Source organism: Protopterus annectens, chromosome 10.part0, assembly GCF_019279795.1.
Source record: "Protopterus annectens isolate FY-2018-M chromosome 10.part0, PAN1.0, whole genome shotgun sequence".
NCBI lineage: Eukaryota > Metazoa > Chordata > Ceratodontiformes > Protopteridae > Protopterus > Protopterus annectens.
In genome coordinates this window covers 1,269,551,932-1,269,569,198 of record NC_056744.1, presented here as the reverse complement: position 1 = coordinate 1,269,569,198, position 17,267 = coordinate 1,269,551,932, and positions in this window count along the sequence as shown.

The following is a 17,267-nucleotide window of genomic DNA, read 5'->3' as shown; positions in this document are numbered from 1 at the left end:
GAAAATACCCCCCCCCCCCAGTTTGCTTCATACTTTCTGGTTGACTCAGAGCCACCAGCCATTGTTTGGTCTACCAGCTCTTCCTTCTAACTCCAGACATTTTTCCTGACACAGAGCAGGAGAAGGCATGTATCTTAAGGGTGTCCTGTGGAGTCATGCTTTAGACTCATTATGCCAAGGGTATTTTTTATTTAATGATCTACCCTTGTCACTACCCCTTCCCTTGTTTTTTCTATTTTACCTAAGGGCTACTCACCTCTATGTGCCAGACTTCCTCTCAGGGACACCTAGACAAATGCCCTCCCCATTTGGATAGGCATGCCCATCCCTCCCTGCCTGTGCATTAGAAGTGCAAGGTGCTAATCAAACCCATGTAGCCTAGGTAATAGTTGATGCATTATCCCCTATACCATTATATACACCATTGTCTATAATATTCACTCTCAAAGTACACAATATAATTTTTGTAAAACCATTTCCGTAAAAGCTGACATAATCTTAATTTCATTGTTAGACAGGATAGTACCAGTTGTTAAAGCTTCCACAAACCAATCAATACCAAAGTTATGGGAGATTACTAAAAATAAGTCCTTCACATCAATACTTAAAAGCATATCCTTGTCACACTCATATTCTACAAAATTTCTCTACAAATGCCATGAATCAATTAAGACATGTTTCTTGCCAGCAAAATCTCTTAACTTTACCATCTACATATTTAGCAAAGGACTCAGTCTTTCAGCGGCCTGCTGCCACTGTCAGTCCTAACGGGGGATCTGTAGTTGATTTTTATACCTTCAGGATGCCAAATATAGATGGAATCGAAGAGTTCTTTACAGAAAGAAAATCAATTAATTGTGTGTATAAACCATAATCCAAGAACAACTGATGTAAAATTAAATCCATCCTCCTATAGGCAATGTTCATTTCATTTTAGAAACTGGTATAAAAAAGACCTTCTGGTGTATTATCATGAAGGATACTTTTCTTGACTGTATACATATGTTTCTAATACTTATCTTTCGTACGTCTCCTCTCTTCTTTCTTATCTACTTTGTTCTACCACTTTCTTATCTGTCACTTCCCTTATCTCTTATTCTCCTTTGATTACTGCTTTCAGAAGAAACAACATGTATATTACTTGTCCATTCATATGCAAGTTTTTCTTTTCCCTTCTTCCATTCTTCTTCTCTATGTTTTTACATCAATTCCGTTATGTACAGATTTATTTAAATGCTCAGTATGAAAAAAGAGTTCAAAGCCTGATGCCAGTTTAGTCATGTTTTATCTTCAAATTATTTATATGTGTTCATTTGATCAGACAGAGACCACATGTCCCCCCTCCCTGCCCATTCCATCACTCCTTCCCTCTGTGACAGGCTATACCTAGGTATGCAGGCAGTAGAATAAGTGTTCCATAAGCATTCTTATATTTTATTGAGTTCCATCATAAACCATTTGCAGGGCTAATGTTTAATTTTCATAGGATAAGAAAATGGAATGCAAATATGCAAATGGTTTCTTCATCATCATCCAAGTCCCCGGCCCAAAGCCAGTTTCTGTCCACTGAAAACCAATGGGTGTGAGTTACATGCAGCATGATCTGCTTAGCAAACAGCTTGCAGCCACATTCTAATCTCATGCATATTTTTTAATTTTTAAAAAAATCACAAACATTTATTTTAAGTATTTTTTTAAGCACTAAAACATCTGCTTTCTGAAATAAAGTTAAGGCTTCCAAGCCTAGTTAAAACAGCTACTGAGAGCAATCTGAGACTTTCAGCATGACACACAGGCGCATTAAGATCAAGTGTCATTGCTTTCTGGAACAGGGAGAAAAGTGCACACGTTAAAATATAAGGGACTGGCTCGTAATCAAAACTTCGTAGATGTGAACACAGTAAAGTGAAATATTCTGAAAAGGAATTCACATTTGTAAAGTAAATGTTATTTTGGGAAGGAGTGGATGAAGATAATTGAGAGACTAATGCTAATGCGGATACTCTCCTGGTAAATGCTTTCAGTAAAGAATGATTTCTTATGCCCAATTGATAACAATGGGTAGGAAAGTTTAACCATGTATGTAACTAATCTTATCACTGTAACCAACTAAACATTCTAATACAGAAAATATTAAACATTTAAGACAAAAGTTGTCAGTCTTAAGAAATTGCCGAAAATAATGTAATGCAGATGATAGCTGCCTTATTAAAATTCATGTACATATTTCTTGAATGAGGCTTATGATTCAATGTTGTTATAGTATTATAAACAAAATGATGTTAAAACAATGAAAAAAGCATCATACAACTAAACATTTGATATATTAAAATTATATGCTATGACCCTTATATATTAAGGTTATGGAATTAGTATGAGAATTCTTATATTTTGGACAAAGTGGTGACTTCTTACCTTAGCATATGTTTAAGGTGAGCTGTTTATTTCAATATAAAAATAACTCGGCCCTGCAGTGTTACCATGGTAAATTCTAAACTTCAGAAATGTTTCCTAAAAGGGAAGCAAAGCATTCAAATACAAGTTCTGGAAGAGTTGATTGAGGTTTTATTATTACAACAGAACTACATAATAACATGAAATGTTTAGTTCTTTTGTCCTTTGATGATGTAAATAGGAAGTGCTGTCTTCTTCTTGCTAGCTGCTTCAGTCTATGGATTTTCTCTGAAAATCTGTTCATAGTAGAGTTGAGCAGTCTGTGACTTCTTTTGAAGAGGTTAGATTGTGCTTCTTAATGAACTTCTTACCTTCAATTTAGTGTACTAAAATTATTTCTCCTACAGAGTGGAATAGTTTTAGACTTGTAGAAGATAATAAATGAGCATTATATTATTTGCTTTAATGATGTTATTACTGGCCCAACTCTATCCTTTTTTCATAGCTGCATAATCATTATCAGATCTTGTAATATGATGATAAATTGTTATTGAAGAATTTAGCCCATGTTATCTTCAAGACCAATTCTTTGTTTAGAAATGAGAGAAACTTTACTGCTGCAGATAATTGGCTGTACAGTTATGTTTGCACATATACACATATCTATTACTCTGTGGGCTCTTTCTTTCAAAAGACAGAAATTGTGGTATCCATGTTTTAGGAAGGAAATTATGCCCTTAGCTTCTTTCTCTAAGTATCCTACTTTATTAAGATGGCAGTTATTTTGTTTCGAATGAAATGCAGCTTGTGTTTCTCCTTCCTTAATCCTTATATCCATGTCATTGAAAACTAATTCTATGTCCTGTATTGGAGAGTTTTGTTTACCTGTCATATACTTTAACATCTCTGTCTGCTTGAGGATTTTTTTCTTATAATGTTCCTAATTTTGAGTGCATGTTGTCACTTTTATATACGTTCTTGTAATGAAGATAAAACCTTTCAGATATCTTTTTCAAAGGCATATCTCTATATAAGTATAACCCCAGCATTGAGCAGCATTCTACCTGCAGCAAGGATGATGCCAAAGTGCCACCAAAAGACAAATTACTTTAATAATTAGCTTAGTATTTTGATTTCAAAACAGGGGTGGGGGTCAATATTTGTCTGCCTGGGAGTTATGGTAGACTATGCTTCTTTGCTAAGGATGGTCTGGACCTCTCCTCCCTAGGTTTTTGAATACTTGCTAAAGCCTTGTCCACCCCAATAGTGCCTTTTTAAGTAGTGCCAACCTGAAAAAACTACCAACATGGCTAAACCACCTCAGAGTAATCTAACGGTGTTCCTGCTCAATGCCAGGAGGCTAAACAAGAAACTCTACTCCCTGCAAGTGCTCCTTTTCCTGGAGAATATATTCATCTGTCCAGTTACCAAGATTTGGTGTACAACCACAGAGAGCAACATGGCAGTCAAAAGCTATAATGCCTTCCACACATTTAGACCATTTACTGCACAGGCAGGTTCTAAACATAGAGAGGTCTCAATTTTCATCAAATAAGAGCATACCTGAAGCTAGAAAAATAGTATAACATACACTTGAAATTCTCCACATCCAACTTAACACAAGTAAAATCCCATACCTTTTCCTAGAAACCTACTTCAGGACCCAGAGAGCCCATACCATTTACCTGAATGCACTGGAAATACTATCCGTTCAAGCCAATGTAATATTCATGGGTGACTTTAATTACCCCAGCGTTAACTGTAAATCATACATAACCTCAAACATGAAGACCCAGAGATACTGGGACTTTGTTAACACAAACTCAATGGAACAGGTAGTCTGCAGTTCCACCAGGGTGCAAGTATTCCTGACCTACTGTTAACAAATATGGAGTGCAATGCACTTCCCCTAATATAATGTCCCCATTTGTCAGGTCAGACCACAAAGCTATCTTACTGGAAATAAATATTAATACTAGGACCTCAGCTCACCCCACAACATTTAAAAAACATTCCAAGGCTAACTTTCTCTTATAGTAAAAAAATTCAAACCCACCCCAAACCCTGATAACACAGCTGCCTATGTGGAATTATTCACAAAAACCTTGTAAAATCATGTAAATAGTTGCATAGAGACAGCTGTACCTACCTACCTACCCGATGGACATAATTTTGAGTTTAAGGACTTACAGTTAAGATATTTGAATATTAGAGGGGGTAGTATAACGGAAAGGACAGAATGTGATGAATTAAAATGGATTTTATTGTTGTAGGCAGACAAAGGTTTTGGTTTTAATTGGAATATACCTTTAAAATTGCCACTTAAAACTGCAAGTTACATCACTGATTTTAAATTAGGGCTCCATGGTTACTAATTTTATTAATTGTGTGTGATTGCCTTTCTTATTTAAACTGTATATTTGTATGTTTTTGTACAGTCTGATGAAGTGCAATAACATGAAAGCGCTTACCTGAGGAAATAAAATAAACGACTTCAGCTGAGATGGTTGGTCTTTTGTTGTCTTTGGATTTCAGTATTTATTAACCAATCTTTAACCATGGTATGTATTTTGTTGTGACCTCAGCTAACCCCACAACATTTTAAAAACATTTTAAGGCTAACTACCTCCTGCAATAGCAAAATTCAAAGCCCACCTCCAAACCCAGAGAACAGAGCTACCTATGCGCAATTATTCACAGAAACCCTGTACAATTGTGTAAATAGTTGCATAGATTCAGCTGTACCAACCTAACTGAAATAAACACAAGACAACCTCCAAAATAAGCCACCCTGATGGAATCCCAGTATACACAGAGGTTCTATAACAAAAAAAAAGATAATCATATTCAAAAACATGAAGGGGATTATTCAGCAAGGTAAAAAAATCCATTAATCTGAACAGGTATCTCAGAGAATTAATCAAGTCCACCAGCCAAATTTAAGATAAAAATAGCTTCCACAAGGCTTTCTTCAGTTATGATTGCAACCTTAAAGGCAACACACAACAATGTGCCAAACTAGTGATGAATGGAGCTACCTATACAGATCCAGAGAATATATGAAATCTGTTGGTTGATAAATTTAGCTCCAATTTTATCCCCCTCATCACCCAAGTCACTACCTAGGAAATCCCCACCACCTTTTCTCCTCCATCTATCACTGGGGAGCAGGTCTTGACTGGGCTGTCTAAGACTAAGAATGCTGCTTTAATGAGTTTTGATAATGTCACAGGATGCCTTCTGAATAGCATGAAACATTACATGTCAGGCCTGCTAGAATCTCTATTTAACCAGAGCCTCCAGACAAGCTTTGTGCTAAACAAATGGAGTACAGCAATGGTTATCTTTCTACTACAAAGTGGGCCTTCCATGGACCCAGGGAAATGGAGCCCCATAAGTCTGACTAGTTTCATGTGCAAGCCCATAGAAAAACTTATCATGGATCTACTAAACAATGACCTAGGTAACTTACAGACACTGGACCCTGCTCAGTTTGATTTTTGTCAAAGCTAGGTCATTACATGCATAGTTAACCTAGTGGACATTTTCAAGAATGTCACTAAAGATATGGATGAGAAAACAACAGTGAACACACCCTACCTCAACCAGGCCAAAGTATCCGATACAATACCTCACTCGAGCATTTTACAAAATTAGACATAAATCCATATATCAACCGATGGATAGTCACCTGGCTCACTGAAAGGACACAAGAAGTTAGAATAGGGGAATCCACCTCCCCAAAGAGGGCAGTCATTTGTGAACTCCCACATGGATCAGTGCAGTGGTCTCTCATTTTTGGCACCTACTTCTCTAAAGTCAGTGCAAATGTCAAGGACCTCTGGTTGACCAACTTTGCAGATGACTGCAAACTTGGCATGGTCATTGAATCCCTTAAAGTTACTGATACCTTTCAAAAGGTCCTGCTGTAAACAAACAAATGGCATCAGTGCCACTAATTAAAACTCAATGTAAACAATGCATAATAAATAGTACTCTTTGGAAATATAGCCATCACTGGAAATTTCCACATTGATAATACACCCCTAAATATAGACCCATCATTCATGGATCTAGGAAGCATGTTGACAGTAAACTGATCCTTGACCATCATGTGTCAACTGTTGTGAGCAGATCATTCTATGTTCCACAACTTGTAAATAAGGGCAGAAAATCCAGGTCCAATGAGTTCATTGTTCCAGTGTACTCATCTCTCATCCAAACAATCGTTGAGTATAATGCATCCTTCAGCATGTGCCTGACCAGGGGCTTGAAATAGTTTGGGAAACCACAGGGGTTCCTCACAAAATGAAAACAAGGAGTAAGCAACAAATCCTAGGTAAGTGGTCTCATAGCCCTATCTCTGCACTTGGTCACCTACAAACTGTTGCAAAGTAATGTATGCTTGGACTGCAAAGCATCCTATGATCCTACACTGATTGATTTGTTGCAGTTCTGCAAAAGAAATAGCATGAGAAATATCTATTCCAAGGACCTAAACCTTATCTGCAATAACAACAGGACATGTCAGAAGGGCAGGAGTTTGTGGCAAAGATTACCCTTTTTCTGGATCATGCTTCCTATTGATGTGAAGCAAAGCTCATCACTAACCATATTCAAACATAATTTTGACCATCGGATGGGAAATCACAAATTTACCCTTGGTTTGGCAGCTATGTCTCTAACTGACAAGGGTAGCCTGTGAATGCCTGATGTGTACAAATCTTTAAAATTAACTTGTAAAATTCCTTGGAGTATTGACACATGTCAACAGTATTTTGGTTAATTTGGGTAAGCTTGCCAGGCTTAAAATAGCTCTTTGGCCTGGTAACCATCTATGAAACTTTAAAGACTTAGAGAAACTCACTCATTTGGATAAAATTCTAAGACTGAGAGAGAGATATTGATGAAAGATTATTGACAGATATTCTCTATATGCCTACTTGTTTTTATCAAATAAATCTTTAAAGAAGTTGTTTATAAGTAACATAATTCACTTTTTTGCTTATTCCCTGGCACTTATCCATACAAATCAATTTAAGACTTCAGAGCAGAGAACTTCACAAGCATTGCTGTACAGTCACCGTCTTGTCTTCTACAAGTAAAGTCTTTCACTATCAGTTGATTATTTTGGAGTGGGCAACACCCTCATGGCCTAGAGAATAAAGAAAGGATGTCCATGTTGTTACGAAACCCTTACTTATTACAAAAGTATCACATGTAGTGACGCCTTATAAATGACACACAAAATGGCCCACATATTTATTTTTATAAAGTATTACATTTAGTAATGGTTTATAAATGACAGATAACATGGCCAAACAAAAATGTGTTTAGAGCTGGTAATCAGTTATTGAACTGAAGTAGTTCTGATTTAATTGAATTTGAGAAATTAGCCTGAAAAAGGAGATAAAATGAAATGTCAAGAAGTAGCACAATGGAGTACATTTTGTGGAGGAAGAAGTCGTACTTTAAAACAAAATCGTTGGGCAGTCCAATCAGGCTATTTTGGGGACAGAGCAAACTTTAAAATAACCACTTAGATTGTGCAATGATATTAAGACTGCCTGGAAAATAAAAATATGACAAATATATTTTCTTCATTACATTACCATAATGGCCCAGTAATTCTGAAATTGCTGAACAGTAACCTAGATGTATGGTGTGTGATATACTTAGGATTTAATATGCATATCAGCATATAAAATGCATTTATTATTTACTGCAGTCATGCAGTACCTTAGCAGTGACACCAATCATTGGTTGCCAGTTGTGTTTTCTTAAATGATGTTTTTGCATTCTTTGTTTTATCATAGCAGGTAGGCCGCATAACATTTTTACAACTCTTATTCTGACTGCTTTGTTTCAGTGAAGGGTTTGAAATCTGTTAAGCTTAAGAAAACTTTGTTCAAGTCTGTTATACAATAAAAGATTGGGGTATTCAACAATGTGCATGTTGATTACACAGGGCAAAATCTGTACCTGTTGTAAGACTAGCATTACCCACAAGAAGTCTGGGCAAGTGTAATTATTAAAAAAATACCCACATATACAATGTCCTCAGCTCCGCAAAGAACACAAATCAAACCCACCCATTAGAAGGGTGGAAGAAAACCTTTTTCCCACCCCAAATAGAAGCATGAAAAACAGGAAAATATAATAAAAAAGAGGAAAAATACCCTCACTGCAGGGGCTTTGGGATTCCATAAACTTCTTGTGTAATCAGCAAGGGTCCAGTGCATATTAAAAAGTTGTTATTAACTGAAAAAAAAAGTTTACCAGACACCAATCAACAGGAATCACTTTTTCAAAATCTTAATAAATCGCTTTGTGTTGAATGGCATTTGGTAAAATCTATTGCTTGTGGCAAAAACTGCATTCCACACAGTGTATTGTGCAAGCAACAACATGTTCTTTCTGAACACATGTATGGTACATGCATGTACTGTGCAAGCATCAGCACATATATGCTGAACACATGTGGTGCATGCATGTACTGTGCAAGCAGCATCATGTCCATGCTAAACATGTATGATACATGCATGTATGTACCGTACAAGCATCAGCATGTCCATGTTTAACATGTGTGGTACATGCATGTACTGTGCAAGCATCGGCACATACATGCTGAACGTGTGTGGTACATGCATGTACTGTGCAAGCATCAGCATGTCCATGCCTAATACATGTGTGGTATATGCATATACTGTGCAAGCATCAGCATATCCATGCTAAACACATGTGTGGTACATGCACTCATTGCCCACCTTACAGGTGACACTGTAAGTTTGTTTACACAGTGACATTATTTACAAAATATAATATATATTTATTTTCTTAAATAAAGTAATTGTATAATAGCAGTAACCCACTTGTGTGTCTACATAATGCTGGATTTAGGCACAGCTGTCTTTGTTTGGTGACTTTGGCTTCATACTTGTGATCAATCCAAGCAAATCATTAATAAATCGAACATTAATGTTACCCATTCTTTATTGCTTTGGATGAGATGTTAAATGGGGGCCCCATCTGTGGGAGTTGCTGACAGCTTAGGTGGATGTAAAAAATTCCACAGTACATATCGAAAAGTGTTCCTCATTGCCCTGGCAAAATTTCCCTTGTTATTATAAATGCCAGCAAGGGTCTTCCCTGAAAGGAGGCTACCAGCCTTTTGGGACTAACCTGGTCAACAAAGAATAAATAAAATAAATGAAATAAAATATCACAAAAGTACAAAATTAGTTATATTTGCAAACGTTTGCAACTTTAACCATACAATTTTCTGTGAAGTGATTCAACAGAGCCATTGCTGAAGCTATAATGAAGGTGAACCTGCAACAATCTTATTATCTTGACTTAATTAAAGGTAATGGGCTTCAGTTATTTAAATTCACTGTTTTGACATCTGTATTTGCATATTATCATAAACCCCTTCCTCATTTTGGATTAATTTCTTAAAATACAAAATACCTAGGATAATAGAATGCTAAATATTTAAGCCATACTCATTTATTCTAGTTTCTATCATTCACAGCAGACTGTTTCGTAAAACCTTCCCTAACCTCAGTACTAGGCAATGGTATTTCTTCAACGTGCTCTACTTGCCTTTTCTTCTTGTCTACCCCTTGAAGTATGTTCTCCACATATTACTTAACATTCCTTTAGCCATTTATACCACTTCCATATTCATTACGTGAGAACTTTCTTATCATGTATATTATGCTTTTCCATTTTTACCCCCCCAAAAAGAATGATACATATCAGCAATAGGTAAACAAATTTATATACCTGAAAAGTAATATTATGTTCTGTTCTCGTTGTTAATTCCCATTATTTCTACGGTATCACCCTTCTTTATATTCTTATAATGTCTCTCTGCAATTACTTTTCTCATGCCAAAAATGTATGAAACCATACAATGCTCTTTCTCTTTCTAAAAGAAAAGGCAAACCACTGTAAAATAGCATCAAATGATGTCAGCTCCCAAAATTTTCATGCTTTGAATATGTCCTCCTCCTTCAGCAGTCTTTTAAGAAGACTGTTAGATAAGCATCTAGTGTGTAGCTTTCTAAATTTGTAAAAAAATACAGATCTGTGAGCCTCTTAAAAGAAAACTCTGTAAGGCATAATACAAGAAGAATCACTCATTTACCTTAGCTCTGTGCACATATTTAATGCCGGCACCTAATTACTCATACCTTGATTTAGTTGTTTTTTTTGTTTGTTTTTGTTTTTTTCTCCAGTTTACTAACACCACAACAAATGTTTCTATCTCTTTGGCAGTCAAACAATCACAATGAATGTTCAATCCATAAATAAAAATCTTTTTTTTTTTTCTCAAGCAGGTGGCTGCTGCCTGCATACTCATTTATCTGCTATTTGTATGAAACAGCAAACTCCAGAGACTGTGTTAACTCATACTTTTTTTTAATCTCCGTGGGCCATGTATTCATAAGAGATAGAAGTAGTAGTAACTGAGAGTGCAGACTGCCAGAAAGATTGCTGGATGGAGGTTCAACCCCTGATATGATATTTTAACAGAGGTTCCATCTCTACAACATTGCTCTTGCTGTTAAAATCCTACACTGAATTTCCAGTATGGAAGCTCCACTTCAGATGATCCAACTATTAAGCCACTTCATTTCATAACCATTCCCCCATTTTATCCCACCAATTTCACCCTCTACAATTACCATTTTTGTGGATTTTCCTTCGTTATTTTCAGGATGCGTTCCTGCCTCAGTCTTTTTACTGAACGGTAAGCCTTGTTGAAATATTCCAGCCTTTTACAACCAGTGCAACCACCTTCCATATTTCTTCCTCATTTTGAGGATATAATGCCCTCTGCCTGGGGCTTGAGAACAGTGTTATGGACTTCCCATTCCATGTGGTGTTACCTAAGATGCTGTGGCTTTTCTTGCAACTTCAGATAAGTGATGATGCTTTTAGCAGATGGGGATATTCAGTTCTGGCAAGAGCTTATAAAAGCAGGCATAGCATAAAAAATAAGTAGTTGTTTTTTGTTGCATTGCTCCTGAACGTGTGCCATGGAATAACAAAATAGCCCTGAAATGGATTATGATACCACATTATCTTACTTGCCAACAGTTTTGACTTCACTAATACAGCACATGCAGGTACAGTTTGATATAGATGAATTAACAGACCTCGCTATGTGGTACTGTTATATCATAGTTTTACATCATGGGATGATTACAATGAAAAACTGTGGTGGTGGTGGTGATGGGGAGAGATACAGTGTTTTGCAAAATGCCTTGATACATACTGCAGTATATCTCCTGTGTCAGTTATAGTGCCAACAGAAATGATTATTAGCTAATACAAGAACAGATGACAGAGCATTTAAAAATAAATTCTAAGGGATGCAGAAATGAGTCTGTCTGTCTCCCACAGCTGTATATACAAGCCATGTGAACATCAGTGGAGCAGTATATTTCCAGAGCTATAAGAGTGCCAGGTAATGTGATGGGTATAACCACTGCATATGTTGCATCCATTTTGGTACAATTTAGCCAATACATGACACTTCAGCACAATTCAATCCATTAGCATGCATTTCAATGGAATCTGATTACAGCTATCAGCAAGTAATGCACCCTGGGTAGCCATGGAAGAAGTTATCACATCAGGTAGCTGTAAAACATACTTTAGAAATCCTGTAAAAAAAGGAAACTCCAATCGGTATTATATGTACCTGTATAACATGGGAAATTTTGATGAGGAATACTGCTATGGTGTACTGAGATAATTATTAATATGTGTAACCTGCTGCTAATATATCAGAGAATTATTGAAAAGCCCCCCCAGGCCCATCCTTACTCATGTGTGCAAACCATAAACCTAACCCTAAGCCTACCCCTGTCCCTACTCCAACCCTTACTGTACACATTACCTTACGAAAGCACTACAAAAACCTTTTAACTAACTATGTCACTACACAAGTTACTGTCTCTCCCTCTCTTACACACACACACACATACACACATATACACACACACACACACACACACACACACACACACACACACACACTTCCTATATACTACCACATATACACAACACTAAAGACATCCCCTTATCTATTACGTACTCTAATCCTAACCTTCGAACACACAGTCCCACTTTTTGGTATGTACCAAAGTTTTGGAATTAATGCATACAGCTCCTCACCATAACACGAATAACAACCCCCACACAAGCTGGAACATTTGTCATTCCTCTGTTTGATAAACTCAGCAGTCAACAAACATTGTTTTCAAAGAAAAAATATAGTAGTGCACTCTGCTGATAAAATCAACATTCAACAAAGTGAACTGCAATATGTGTAGGTTTGTGTGTGGGTGCGTGGGTGTATGTGCACACGCTTGTGTGCATGCGTGCGTGTGTATCTATATCTATATATCTGTCTATATATATATATATATATATATATATATATATATATATTATTTTTTTTTTGATATTTTGTGTATATATATATATATATATATATATATATATATATATATATATATACCAATTTATACAGGGAGAAGATAGTTGTTTATGATATATACAGTGCTCATAGTTTCACAATCATGTCACTGTTCATTACCAGTCCACTGACGTACTACAATCATCTGACCTTCTAATCAATAACATATTTGCTGTACTATGTTGTTTGCAATACTGCAGTTTTATGTGTGATATTTAGATGTTCACATAACATTTCTGCTTTACACTACACATTTTAGCTTGTACAGAATCTCTCTCTAAAGTGATAAGCCTATGCTTATGCTGAATTGCCAAGCTCTTTCACTGCAGAAATTATTTACAAGACACTAGTGTGGATAACATAGTTAAACACACGATCTAATGAAAACAGAGAAGTGTAAATGTTTTGTCAGGTGTCTGGATTAATGAAAACTGAAATACTCAAAAGATCTGTTAGGGCATTTCATGAAATTCATTATTTTTTGGTGCTAACTGCCTTTTATGTTTTGTTTATTACAGAAACTAGATTGCTGGTCTCAGAATAATAAGGTTCTTTATTTCAACAGCTGTGGATAAAAGCTTCCATCTCACCATCCCCCAGATGATGTGAAGAATTAGGGATGAACCCTCTGATTTTTCTTGAATAATTGATGTTGCATCTCTGTCACCTGGATGTCAGCCATCTGTCAGTAAAGAAAATAGAATGGCAGAAGCAATTCCCTGCATCATCAAGGCACTGACAGATGGGATATCAGACCACATCCTGTGACTGCTGTTTTGTCAAACAGAAATGACAGGCTAATGCAACTGCCTGCTATGCAGGCAGCTGCTTTAGCACCTCAGATCAGGTAATCTCAAAGTTCCATGCTCGAATGCATCAGCCTGAGCTGTGCTGCTTGGAACAGAACTCACACGCTCTTCTTTCCCACAGGTAGAATTTTATAGCCAATGTGAGATACTTTGCAATTAGATCTTGAGATAATCAGAAAATAGCACTGCTAAAGGGCATGTAACTCATTAACGGTCACAAAATTCACGTCACTCTAATGACAGTCTTCCATATCTACACTGCCTGATATAAAACTGTGGGAAATGAACACAGCCTTACACTCTGCTGGTAGTGGTACAGCACAATAATGCTGCACAAGGTGGATAGCAAGTAACGCAGGATTAAATTGTCTCGGGTTGCATTACATACTGGCTATATGTTCAGCTCCTGTACCTGAGCTTTGATCTGTTATCATTTGTAAGCAGGGGATACCATGAGAGATGATATATAGAACATTCAAGTACAAGTGCATGTGTGTATGTTATTTATTAAGCTGTTATTTATGTGATGTAAGTAAAACTTGAACCCTTTTTAACATTTCAGTGTTAATTGTACTATTATGCCAATGACTAATGGAGACAAATGTGATGCCCCTGGACATATTTTCATTTTCTTCATTGACCTGACATGTGGCTGCAGTTAGGTGTGACACTCCCAGGTTTTCAAAGTGTCATTATAATATATCACTGTCATGAGTGGAATATTTATTAAAGTGTACTTAATGTCGCCTGCTCTGAGTAAATGGCAAGTGTCTGTTCTGTCTGTGCTTTGTTTTTTTCTTTGAAATGCGTAGCATATTAATATAGGATGAACGATTTGTATTTATATACACCTCATCTATTCACTAACCTCAGTTTTATATAGCATAATAACACACTGAACTTACAGTTTGCAGTATTTTTACCTAATAAAGAGTTATAAGCAGAGCTTTGTTTTACTAAGTTATTTTGCATCTTTTGGCACTTGGTCAGTGTTAGCCTGCTTCATTCATCCATACTATCCCAAATCTCAGCTGCAGAAGAACGCATTTAGTACACCCAGTAGATTTACCCATCGACACATTAATAAACGTGTTGCAGCTATGTCATGTGTCAGGAGAGTTAGTTCACAGTACATTACAGTTCACCCATGAGTTCAGATGTGAGGCAACGGTTTATATTACAATAACTTATGCAGTGCAGTAGTTGGGGTGCACAACTGACTTTGGAATTTATTACCCCTTGGTCTCCCTAGTATCACCTGTCAAATCATGAAGGGAATGTTAGTCAATCTCAATAATAGTGAAATTGGTAACTTTAAACATTTAATCCCAATCAACTTCTTTCTTTTCTTTTTTTTTTTTTTAAGTGCAAGTCTTGATTTCTTAACATTTTTTTTTTCATTTTTTTTTTTTTTTAGGAGGATGGCTGATGTCATCGATGGACTCATTCATTCCATGTCATTTATCTCGATTTTCATGAAAAATGTGATATGACTTCACACACAGACATTGTTGATAAATGTACTGGCTTGAATAGTATCAATGGTTTAATTAGTTTTTTGATCATACACAAACAGTGAGAGTTGGTAGCACCTTCTAATTACTTGCTCACTAGTACTACATCCCTTTCTTTTTGGTATCTACCTCTCTGATTTGAAGCTAGATGTCCTATCGTTGTGGTTGGCCACTTTTATAGAAGTCTGCAGACTGGGTGTCATTACTCATCTTGCACAAAGATGAGTCTGCTCCTGGTGTGCTGACTGTGACGTTAGAAATAATGCAAATAAAAAAGTGGTGTAGTAGCATTTAGCAAGTATGTCTTGTCCACTGGCTATCATGTAAATGGAAAACTACTCAAGGGAGCAAACAATCTTTAGAGATTCAGGCGCTTTTGTGCACTGCATTTTGATAATCAAATAAAAAAAGTATGAAATCTTTTCCTAATTTCTCAGAAAGTTTTCAAATGTATATCTTCAAGATCCAAAGAAGCACTAAAGAATCCTCAGATGCCTGTATTCTACCCTTACTAAACTGATCATTTAATATAATACTTGGAACGTGTCTTACCAAACATATATCCCAGTTTGAAAGACCTTAGCATTTTCTAACCAACAGAATCAAAGGGTTAGGTCCCTATCTGGATAGTTTTATAAAAAAGTTTTCAAATTTTCTAGCTCCTACAAACTGCTATATGAAGACTTCTGTTTTGCCTTTTTAAGCTATGCATGACCCTGTTTAACTAGATCTTCTCCAAAACAGAAAAGCTTTTAAAATTAGGAAGTGAACTTACTAGCAATCATTTCTGTGCTGAATGATTTGGGTGTATATATATATATATATATATATATATATATATATATATATATATATATATATATATATATATATATTGTTATTAAAACTGCCTGCCTACTAGTACTAACCTATAAACAAATGAACATATAAAGAACTCTCTGCTACATCCAGTTTGCCTGAATAAGTGTATATAAACAGTCTTAGAATGAGCAGACATGCCTATATAAGCTCAAACATTTCACAAATAAAAACAAAAATACCAGGAATGACAAATATAAGAAAAATCCATTTCTATGAATTGATTACTAAAATGCCATTTACCTCAATTTATTTCAACAATATCCACCAAGAGGTACTCCATTTCCAGTAGCTGTTCTGACAGGACAGTTGCCTATATTCCTTGTGATGGGTCTATGGCTCAGAACTTTCTTGCTGTGACCAGTTTTCATTCCCCTCACACATGGAATGCCATCCTCTGCTTGCAATGGGGAAACATAATCGAAAGAGACCAATGAATGTTTCCTATAAAAACTAATAATAATGCCAGAAATTAACCTAAGTATTGACAGCGTCCATTACCACACTGTCCTGCCAGCTTTTCTCTTCCTCTGTCTGTTTGGTACCCTGTGCCGAACACTTATTGCTACAAACAATATCAAATAGCTACAGAGAATGCCCTCACTGGATAAGGCTGTATCACTACTTCTGGCTATAGTTATATGAATGCACCACCCACTCACATGAGTAGACAGCCTGTTCTATCTGTATAATTCCTCACCTCATAAAGACATCAGCCATGCTTGCTCTACATCATCACATGCATTCAAAAACAACCATGGCAACACATGGCCAGAAGGTAATGCATTCAGTAACAGCTACAGCATGCATGCCAGACAGTAATATATTCAACAAAAGCTACAGCATGCATGCCAGACAGTAATGCATTCAACAACAGCTACAGCATGCATGCCAGACAGTAATGCATTCAACAACAGCGACAGCATGCATGTCAGACAGTAATGCCTTCAACAGCTACAGCATGCATGCCAGACAGTAATGCATTCAACAACAGCTACAGCATGCATGCCAGACAGTAATACATTCAACAAAAGTTACAGCATGCATGCCAGACAGTAATGCATTCAACAACAGCTACAGCATGCATGCCAGACAGTAATGCATTCAACAACAGCTACAGCATGCATGTCAGACAGTAATGCATTCAACAACTACAGCATGCTTGCCAGACAGTAATGTATTCAACAACAGCTACAG